Source organism: Notamacropus eugenii, chromosome 4 (genome assembly GCF_028372415.1).
Source record: "Notamacropus eugenii isolate mMacEug1 chromosome 4, mMacEug1.pri_v2, whole genome shotgun sequence".
Lineage (NCBI taxonomy): Eukaryota > Metazoa > Chordata > Mammalia > Diprotodontia > Macropodidae > Notamacropus > Notamacropus eugenii.
In genome coordinates, this window is record NC_092875.1 from 395427623 (window position 1) to 395437581 (window position 9959).

Here is a 9959-nt window from a genome sequence, read left to right on the forward strand (position 1 = left end):
GGCAAATGTTCTGTAATTTCTTTTCTATCCTATTCATTCCTTTAGAGGTGTAAATACTGCTCATTCTAAAGTAAAGGGTTAAAAAAAGGCAAATGTCTTCAGGAAGTATTTATTAAGCACTTATTACATGCAAATCACTATGGCGAGCACTTAAACATACAAAGAAAGGTAAAAACATTCAAACACATTCCCATTCTAATGGGACAAACAACTTGAAGCAATTATGTACGTACGAGATACATACAGAGTAAAATGGAGGTAATCTCACAAACTTTAAGAGAGACCAGAAGAGCCTTCTCACAAAAGGTCAAATTTTAACTGAGACTTGAAGGATGCCAGGGAATTTAGGAAGTAAAGATGAGGAGGGAGAGCATTCCAGGCAGGGAGTTGGGCTGTGGAAATCGAGAGATTTAGTGTTGTGTTCAAGGAACAGTAAGGACGTTGGTCACTGGATTGTAGAGTATATGGAGGACAGATAAAGTTTAAGAAGAGATAAATGTGATTAAAAACAATTCCCCTTGAGCAGTTAATCAACATCATTTATGAATGAATAAATGTGGAAAAACCCCTTTACTAAGGGTTTTTATTGTCAACCTTCTATTACCCCCTTTATTAAATCTTTTTATTAAGGGATTACTATGTATAAAGTACTGCGCTGAGGACTGGGGATACAGAATAGAAAAGTAAGATGGTCTCTGCTCTCTAGGAGTTTACATTCTAATAAGGAGACAATACATGCAAAAGTTTCAGCTACAAGTTACGTTTCAAAGTTCCACCATAGGGAGACTCAGTCACAAACTTACTCTAAGCAGAATTTCAGGAGGATGGAGGGAAAAATATGAGAGAGCTTGGCTGTTTGTGATGTCCCTCCAAAATAACAAAGAAATACAAACAGCAATTCTTACAAGAAAAGTAAAATTCACACACAAAAATAATATGAACAAAATGAAGAAGTCTGACATGGTACACAAATATGAGGTAAAAGGAGGTGGTAAAAAGCACCAGAATATAAATATATTAAATAATATTCAAAGAAGTAATATGTGAGATTGAGATATAGAATGAAGTAAACAATACAACTAAAAAAACAAACTCAGGAGAAATTTAAGGAAGGCAATAATGTAGGAGCAGCAGCAGCAATTGCGATGACAGAATTCTTGAGGAGATGGGGACAAAACCCCCAAAAATGGAAAGTAGTGTCAAGAGTTGTAAAATACTAATGACAACAAAGAGCAGACTTTCGGTGGAAGATAAAATGACAGATAACAGCCCTGAAATGGAAAAACAAGCTTCAAGAATGACTCAACTAGAAAAAGATTGGGGAGTTACCTCAGATGAAAATGATATATTCGGAAGACAAGTCAAAGAGAAGAAATCTGACGATTGATGTTCTAGGAAATCTCAAATTAAGAAATAGTTTGATCAACATATTTAGGGAAATGATGTAAGAACATTTTTTTCAGCATAAGAGATACTGAGCAAAACCAGAAGAATCCATGGGAACTCTCAAAAGGAGAGTGCCAGGGGATATCATCAGCAAACTTTCCAACTACAACATGAAAGCAGAAAATTTTCAAGTTGTAGAAGGAAGAGAGATATTGCTTATGAAAAAATGATCATTGTATTCTCATAAGGATTTTCCACAGAAATGATCAAAATTAGAGTAAATCACATATGCAAATTTTAAAACACCAACCTTGATTTCAGATGTTTCCAAGCAAATCCAAGTATTCTATCTGAGAGAGAAGAAAAAAAAAACACCCAAAATAATCTTAAAACCAAAATGACCTTAAAGAATTCATGAAGAAAAGAAAAGAAACTGCTTGAAAAGAGGTGAATTGGTATTGAGCTGAAGAAATACCTGGATAGTTAAAGACCTGAGAACAATAGATACTTTCCAGCTGTGATTAATTCATTATCATCTTAATGTAAAGTGCCTCAATAAGGGAATAAAAATAACTACAGTAGGATATTGGTTAAGTTATTAAAGGATATATTTGTGCTTGAGAGAAAAGAAGAGAAAAAGAGAAGTAAAAAGAAGTAAAAGAAAAAAGTAACATGGTTGAAAGGTCACTTAGAGAGACGAATGAGGAGAGAGGAGGAGGAGTAGCACTTCAAAGGTGAAGTTTTTCACAAAGTTGAAGGGGAAAGAGGAGAAAAAGAGAAGAAGGGATATAATTTTAGAGATTTCATAGAAAGTTAATTGCATAAAATATATAAAGTCTTTTTAGTGTTCTTAAGTTCGATTTAGATATAGAAATAACAAAATGGGAAAGTCTGAATGAACTTCTAACAAAATGAATAACAAATTAACAAATAATAGTAAAGAGACAGTATGATGTTAGAAAGCATGGTGAACTTTGAATTGATTTGGGTTCAACTCCTATACCTAATACTGTGAAGCTAGTTGAGTGATTGCGGGCAGGCATTTATATTTTCAAAGCCTTAATTTCATAATCTTTAAAATGAGGATGATATTTGTACTGCATATTTCACAGGGTTATTGTAGGAGAAGTGGTTTGTAAGCCTTGCAATGACATACAAATTCAAATTACTATTACAATAAAATGTAAATTTTAACATTGTGTAAATGGCTTAAACTACCTGATAAAAAGAAAATGGTGATGGAATGTTAAAAAAAAAAATCAGGATCCCACAACATATTCTTTGCAGGAAACATATCTAATACAAAAACACCAGATAGATAGATAGACAATAGAGATATATTTAAAATAAAATTATAGAGGGCTTTTATTTAAAAATTTAAAAAGTCTGCATTTTTATTCTTATTTATAATACAATCAAACCAAACTGCATTTAGAAAAAAAATATGGACATTGCATCATGCTTAAAGGCATTACCACAAATAAGAGCATATCTCTTTTGAATATATAGTCACAAATACAGTAATTAAAATGAAATAGTAATAAAAAATAAATAATAGTTCAAAATTCAATATCCCCACTATAAGAATATGAGTCAAATAAAATGATAACTAAGGAAAAATGTACCTATTTGAAAAGTATTGACCTATACAGCTACATGCCCACTAAGCACGGATATTCCCCAAGGTTCTGTCCTCTGTTGCTTCAGTTTTCCCTCTACACAACCTTACCAGATGACATCATAACATCCCAGGGATTCATTCAGTGGTCATCTGGATGTGGATAATTCCCAGATCTACATATCCTAATCTTTCTTTTGAACCTCAGTTTTGCAGCACCACCTGCTTTTTGAACATCTTGAACTGGATATCGCACAGGTATCTCAAATTCAACACAACTAAAACAGAACTTAGGTCTTGCCCTTAAACCCTTTCCCTTTTTCAATTTTGATATTGTCAAGTGTACCCCCAAACTCCCTATAACCTAGACTCTTAATATCATCCTAGTGTCCTCACTTACAACTGATCACACATATCCAATCCGTTGTCTACCTTCACAACTTCTGTCATATATATTTACTCCCCATTAACACAGTTACCACCCTGGTAGAGGTCCTCATCATCTTGTGCTGTGACTATTGCAATAGATTTATGGTTGGTCTCCCTGCCTCAAGCTTTTTTCCATTCCAATCCATTCTTTGCTCAGCTACCAAAGTGATTTTCCTAAATCAGAGTTCTGACTACATCACTCCCCGCTCCCCTCACTTTCCAACTCAGCAAACTCCAGTGACTTTCAATTGCTGCTAGGATTAAATAGAACATTCTCCGTTTGGTTTTGAAACTCCTTTGCAATCTGGCCCCTTCCCATTTTTTAAGTCTCCTTACACACTACATCCCTCTACGTGCTCTATGATCAAGCAGAACACCAGCAGCTAGGTCAATCAAGAAAGACCTCATGCAGAATATGGTGCTTGAACTGAGTTTCAAGGGATTATCTGAGGTAGAAGTGAGGAGAGAGAACATTCCAGGTATGTGGAACAATCAGTATAAGGGCACAAAGAAACAGTACTGTGTGTAAGAAACAGCTAGAAGGTGTGAACCATAGAGATGTGGATGGGCATTATGAGTTAATAAGCCTGGAAAGGCACAAAGGAGGCATGTTAGGAGTATCTGAGGTCTTGACAATGCTGATGCCAGGGAGAAAAGATAAGGCATAGCTAATATTTCACTGGCATAAAATAGTCTTGGCTAAAGAGGTTATATGAGACATATGTCATCTTGTCTATGTCTAAAGGTTTCTTCACAATGTATCCTCCATAACCACTACTTGCTAATTGACAAACTCTTGTGTTCTTTCTCCTCCTAGCTCTTGGGTTTTGGTTACACATGCTTGATTCTGGATAGTTTTTTCATTTCCTTGTTCAGATCACATCCTGGACAATATCTTCTTTTTCCCCAAGTGGGTTCTTTCCTTCAAGCTCTGGTAGTTATCTCTTAATCACCACTACTGCTGAGGGGGTGAGGATTTACCAAGGAGACTAGGGTAATGTTAATAACTCTGACAGTAATAATGTAAGTGGGAAGAGGAGCCCTTTTGTGGGGAGATAAATTAGGTACATTGATTTTGAAGTGATAACAGGACACCCTAAATCATTATGCCCTATCCTTGGGAAAGATCCTGGCAAAATGGTTCCTCAACAGGCAAACAGACGAAAGGTCTCTTTTCACTCTTCTCTTGGATTCTCTTTTTCTGCCTCTAGCCAGGGAAAAATATTACTTAAGGTCTGATCACTGTTGAAGACAATTGAAAGTATGTTGCTCACATTAGTGAACAGGAACAGAAGTCAAGACATAAGTCAAATTAGTATGCTCACTGTATGATCCAACTGGGAAGTCTTGCTAGTGATCCTTTTATGTATTTCATGGGCAAGGTGAGTAATCTCTTACACTGAATGCTTTTATATACATGTTCTCATTTAATTCCTTGACAGCTCTCTGAAATAGGTAGGGCTGGTGTTATCTCCATTTTACAGATAAAGTAGGTGACTTTGCGACAGTGATCACAAAAATGATACAGTTAGATCTCAAAGCCTCAGTCTCTTGACTCCAGATTCAGTCTCTTTCCCCTGTATCACATTTCTTCTCTAGGCTCAGTGACCTACATAGCAAATTGGTCTCCAAATATGGGTTTGGGGTTGGGGGTGGGGGTGGGAATCCACCTCTACTAACCATCAGAAATATAATGAGAGAAATGATTATTAAATAAACAATTATTTTTTTTCTCCTTAGATCCTCATTCTCTACTAGACCAAGCCAGCATCTAAAAAACATTGTTGATGAATAAGATTGTCCAAATCCCTGGGTACAAGTTGTTGCTTTACCTAATTAGAGAACCATACAAGGAATTTAATCTAAGGTGAATTCTGACCCACTGTGTTCCATTCAGCCAGGTCTGAGCAGAGGCCTAGATTGGACTAGGTTACCTAGGCAGGGATAGTCTGGATAAGACCTAAATCTCTTAGTGCAAGATAGAATGATCAGAATCAAGTCCGCCAGCCTCTCATTAGAATAAGCCCTCTTCCCATTATAATATTCATCCTTCTCATTGAGTTGATTTCTATCCTCAGGAATACCCACCTCCAAGGGCATATAAGCATTGAGACCCCCATGAGGGATCTTTGACATTTGAGAAGGAGCTTTTATTAGTCATTTCTAGCTATGATTAATAAAATGATTAATTGCCCAGAAATTATGTCTCAAACTTTTAATACATTACAATAAGATAGCTATTCCTTGTCTTCATGAGCACATGTGTGTTTGTCCTTCGTTGCCAAAGGAGACCATGCCATCAGAGAAATGATGACATGACTTGCACTTGACTTTGTTTTGAATGAGGGAGGGCTGTGCAGGTCACCAGCCTCACTTCTCCACCAGAGCCATCTGAATCCAGTGACCAGATATTCATCAGGATGACTGAAGATGACCCAGGATGAGGCAATTGGGGTTAAGTGACTTGCCCAAGGTCACAGAGCTAGTGAGTGTCAAGTGTCTGAGGAGAGATTTGAACTGAGGTCCTCTTGACTCCTGCACTGGTGTTCTATCCACTGTACCACCTAGCTTCATAAGAATAAAATACTGAAGAGAGTGACCTCAAGATTGCCTGTATTCTGCCAAGATGGGAAGAGTTGGTCTTACCATATGGAAGCTAAATACAATTACATATTTGCTGCAGAGTAAACCTTGGGATGAGGAAAAGCGTCCTTTCTGTCCAAGGGAGTTTGGTCTTAAAATGCTAGAGCTGGCAAGCACCCTCAGGATGAAACAGTTCAACTGTGTTGTCTTATGGATGAACTCATAACTCATCTAGATCATATAGTTCAATTCTGCTGTCTTATGGAAGAAGAAAAAACAGAAATTGAAGTTGAGACAGGTGAGGGACTTATCCAAGGTCATACAAATTCAGGTATTGAAGAATCAGTTGGACCCTTAGGAAAAGCACCGGAGTTATAGCTGGCAATTTTTGTACTCAGGATAAGCAGCACAAAGTGTCCCTCAGCTGAGGGAGGACCAACAGGATAGTGTCCATCTAGGGAGAAAGATGAATCTCTGCCATCTGGCAGCATCCATTTTAGCTGAGTATCCTTGCCAACCATGTGCCAAGTTCTAATTTTTTCTATATTGTTAAAAGACTGCAAGTGCTTCTAATACTATCTAAATTAGGACTCTGGGCCAAACTTTCAGTTGCCTCAATCCTGCTTATTCTCTGGATAGCAGGATAGGAAAAATTCAACTCACTTCAATTCAACTCAACAGTCTTTCTACTATTTCACCAAAAAGAAAGGCCCAAAACAATCAAGACATGATGTGTTTCATTTCAGGGTTATATTGCTATACTGTCATGGAATAGAATCTTAAAGCAAGAGAACTTGAGAGACCTTAGAGATAATCCAGTCCAACCTCATCATTTCACAAATGCCAAGATCGAGACCCAGAAAAAGGAAGTGGTTTGCCAAAGGTCCTACAACCAATGAGGGCCAAAGCTTGGCCTTGAACGTGGCTGTGTATTCTTGGCCATGTACTTAAGCCAGGGGCTCCAGGGATGGTTCAGAAAGTGAGGATGGCTGAGGTAACTTTTAATTTCACTCTGTACAGAAGAACGATGTGACCCAGGGCAAATCACTTAAATGCCATTTCCTTCTTTGCAAAAGGGAAGATCAAATCTGATCTTCCTCTCCAAACCATGGGGCTGTTTCTTGTTTTGTTTTATTTCTGTGAGGAGTAACTAATAAAAATGATACCAAGGCCCTTTGAAAAGAAATACAGGCCATACACATTCCTAGCTATAATAGCAAGTATTATCTTTGGGGTTCTGGCTCAGCTTACTCTGATAAAAATCACTCCTCACTTTCTGAAAAGTTGTTCCATTGTGATCAGCTCTTTTCAGGGAGATATGCTTTTCTGTTTGGGGAAAGCTAGAGGAAAATCCAGACATCTCTTGGGGGAGGGCTAAGTGGCTGGGGAGCAGTGATGTAGGCTCCTTTCCCCTCTAACCCCTAATGTCTTCCCCAGCCCAGAATAAAATCTTCCAGATTCCCATTTTATTTGCTTTTTGGAAAGGGCTGACCTTCAGACTCTGAATTCACATCTATGGAAGTTGGAAAAATTAAGATCACCAGATAAGGAAATCTACATTTTAATTAATTGAGCTTTAAACTGTGAAATGACTTTGGATAGTGTAGAGTTACATCCTTCATATTCTCTGTTGACTGAGATGAAACTAAAGCCCCATAAGGCTGTTACAGTCAACATAATGACTTAACTCCACAGGTACTCGCTCAGTTAATGCATGGGATTGTTCAAAACACAATAATACAAATGCAGATTTCTGAAGTTTTAATTTCTTTCAGAAAGGATATTGACCTTGAGGGAGTATGCAAAAAAAAGTAGCAAATTTCAATTCTAAAAACCCAGAGAAAATACACTCATCAACTCCTTGGATTTGTGGCTCCCAGCCCAACCCTAAAAGTGCAGAGGACTGACTAGGAGGGCCTTAAATTTGGGCCTTCGGGGTAGTTCCTAAGTTAGAAACTTTATTCTATTAGAATATTTTTTGTGTTGAATGCATATTTAATCAGTTCTCTTCTTAAAAGCTTTTTGATGGAGTGGCGGCAGGGAGCCAACTTCCTTATCTAAGTGGCCTCGGTCCCCATTTTCCTCCAGCTTTGGAATCATTGCTCTAGTAAAAGCTCAGCTCATGCAGCTGCAGTGAAGTTAGAATTAGATTTGGCCACTGGTCCAACTGGAACCTTTACGATAGGTTTTCTTATTTCTTGCCTCTGCAGTATGGATCCCACTCACCTTTGGAACTTTTTGCTACCTCAGGTTTGGTGTGAGACCCTTGGGGTAAATAAATGTAGCTTGTGTCCTTACCTAGTGGTACAGTGGAAGGAGTGTTGGGCCTGGGGTCAGGAAGAGCTAAGTTCAAGTCCAGTCTCAGACATTTACTAATTGTGTGGCCCTGGGTGAGTCACTTAACCTCTGTCTGCCTCAGTTTCTGTAACTGTAAAATGGGATAATAATAGCATCTATTCTCAGTGTTGTTATAAGAAGAAAATTAAATACTTGCAATGTACATGCCACATAGTAGGCACTTAACAAATGTTGTTTTCTTCCTTCTTACAGCAGAATGGGTAGGAACCATGAATCAAATAACCAAACTTTTAATTGAGACAAAATAACAAGGTAAATAACTGGGGGAGAAATCAACTGAAGAATCATTCAGAGCTCCCAACCCCAAAACAGGGGCAATCTTTGACAGTCTCCATGAACAACTCCTACTCCAGTGTGAGGAAGAATTTCATCATGTCTAGAACAGCTCTAGCCCATCTCTTGCGTAGGAATATATATATTATTACATGAGCATATATTTCAAGAATTTTGTTTTAAAGGAAACATTTATCAGATATTTAATTATGAATACATTATTTTTACTCATAAACAAAAGAAGCAAAAATTTCTTTTTTTTAAACAAGCAAACTTAATTTAAAAATACAAACTTTGCAAAGGGCTCCTTTCAATGAAATCCTTTTTCTTCCCCTAAAATCAGCTTTACTTTCTTGGTTTAAAAAAAAGCATCATTCCAACTGTAGCTTAATTTCTTAGCCCCAGATGAATCCTTTTAAAATTTAAAAATTTTGCCTTCCTTTTCTGTATCAGTCAGAGTGCCAGGTCTACATAATGTAGACTGAGACACAAAAAATAATATGGCCAGAGGAGTCAGAGGGGGAAATATACCCAGTTGATTTTTTTTTTTCATGATAGGGATGCACCTGATTGGAGTCATTAGGTAGGAGTGGAGTCCTCCTGGGGTCAGGAAGGGAGAAGACAAGACAACCCGCTGAACCCCTCAGGAAATGATCTCCAGTAAGCACAAATTCCTCTAGAGAAGGGGAGGCAGTATTTCAGAGTCTAGAAAAAGGACAAAGAGGAGTCTGGGGACTGGGTTAACCCCTTCTTCCTAGTACTTGCTTCTCTGAAAGATGGCTATATGGGGTCTGGATTCCAAGTAGGGGCAATGATTCAGGGTACAAATATTCTGGGGGCTCATAGGTTTACCTGCTTGTTGGTGGCAGCTGGTGTGCAGGTAATATTGAATTAATGCATGCTTATTTTTTCAACTGCTTCTCTCTCCCAACCCCAAGCTAGCAACTAAGTCTTACAAAATGCCTTGAAATGTCAATAGTCCTCAAAGAGGCTTTTAGTAGTGGTGTGTTTGGGGTGGGAGGGGGAGGCAGCTTTATTCCTATGGTCGCTGTAAAAATTTCCTGACCTCCTTATGTTTCATAACCTAATCTTTGGTTGCAAAGGAAAAGTGTTCAGATTTTATGCCCCTCTTTCTTTTTGTTCTGAGTGGTTTGACTACTATTAGAAAGAAATCCTGTAGATAAATAGGATCCTCATTCTTTTTCTCTAGAAAGATAGTTCTCCTAGGAAGGAGCAAGTGAGTCAGCTCCAGGCAGGCCTTTGTAGAAGGTATAATGGCATTTTTTTCCCCATAAAAAGTCTTGAAGTTTAT